This window comes from Engraulis encrasicolus, chromosome 6 (assembly GCF_034702125.1).
Source record: "Engraulis encrasicolus isolate BLACKSEA-1 chromosome 6, IST_EnEncr_1.0, whole genome shotgun sequence".
In the NCBI taxonomy this organism is placed as follows: domain Eukaryota; kingdom Metazoa; phylum Chordata; class Actinopteri; order Clupeiformes; family Engraulidae; genus Engraulis; species Engraulis encrasicolus.
Genome location: NC_085862.1, coordinates 7,489,594 through 7,490,544, shown reverse-complemented (window position 1 = coordinate 7,490,544; position 951 = coordinate 7,489,594). Strand labels below are relative to the sequence as shown.

General features: G+C 44.7%; 1 protein-coding gene across 1 annotated transcript in view; it reads right to left on the bottom strand.

The window, feature by feature from the left end:
- Positions 1–254: 254 nt before the first annotated feature.
- Positions 255–951, bottom strand: part of znf644b (zinc finger protein 644b) — an 83,505-nt gene continuing 82,808 nt past the window's right edge. Inside the window, exon 9 of the mRNA XM_063200370.1 lies at positions 255–951. This exon is cut by the window's right edge and continues 884 nt beyond it. The gene's annotated coding sequence lies outside the window, so the exon portion shown is untranslated.

Genomic DNA, 951 nt, shown 5'->3' with positions numbered 1-951 from the left:
AAGTAGAAGAATTGAAGAAGAAGAAGAATTGAAGTAGAAGAAGAATTGAAGAAGAAGAAGTCTATTACCGGTCTATTTATCCATCTTGAGTGTGTAGTTATATATATAGCTCTCAAATGTATAGTACTTCATATATAATATATAGCTATCAGTCATGTCGTTTGTTATATATACATGTGCAGGAGGAGTTCTGAAGCGAGAGTTCTGTAGCGGAGTTCCGTAGCGAGGAGAGAGAGAAAGGAAGAGTGGGGGGTTGAGTTTGGGGCTGGGGTGGGGTGGAGGTGGACAGTTTAGGAGATGTTTGGGACAAGCTGAGGGAGAGGGCTTGTGCTGGCAGGACCAGTTGCTTGGGTGCAGAGGTGTCAATTCCGGTTCCAGAAAGTGAAAACTCCACTGCCACAGTTTCCATTCCAATACAGGCAACTTCAATGGACAGAGAGGTGGTGGTGACTGCACAACATGATCTCCAACGAATTGCGTCTCATTTCTCACGCAAACCAAAAACTGAAATTGCGTCGCGTTTACGACGCATTCTCTTTGACACACATGCAGCTGTCCGTGACAGGTTAGGTTTAGGGAAAGTTTTGGTCAGGGCACAAATGTATAACTCAGAAACGTGGCATTACTGACAGGTTAGGTTTAGGGATGGTTTTGGGAAGGGCACAGTTGTAAAACTATGAAACATTGCATTACTGACAGGTAAAGTTTAGGGATGGTTTTGGGAAGGGCACAGCTAGACCAATCAGAAGTTACCTATGTGCTCTAGACAGCAGGGAAAGCGTCGGAATATGTACGCAATCTTGGATGCTGGTTTGCGTGAGAAATGAGACACAATTTTGTCGAGACCAGGCTCGACTGCACTTTCACCAGAATGTACTGTATATGACGAATAAACATCCTTCTGTATCCTTGTATCCTTGAGGGGGGATCGGGTGTTGTGCTAGGAGTGCA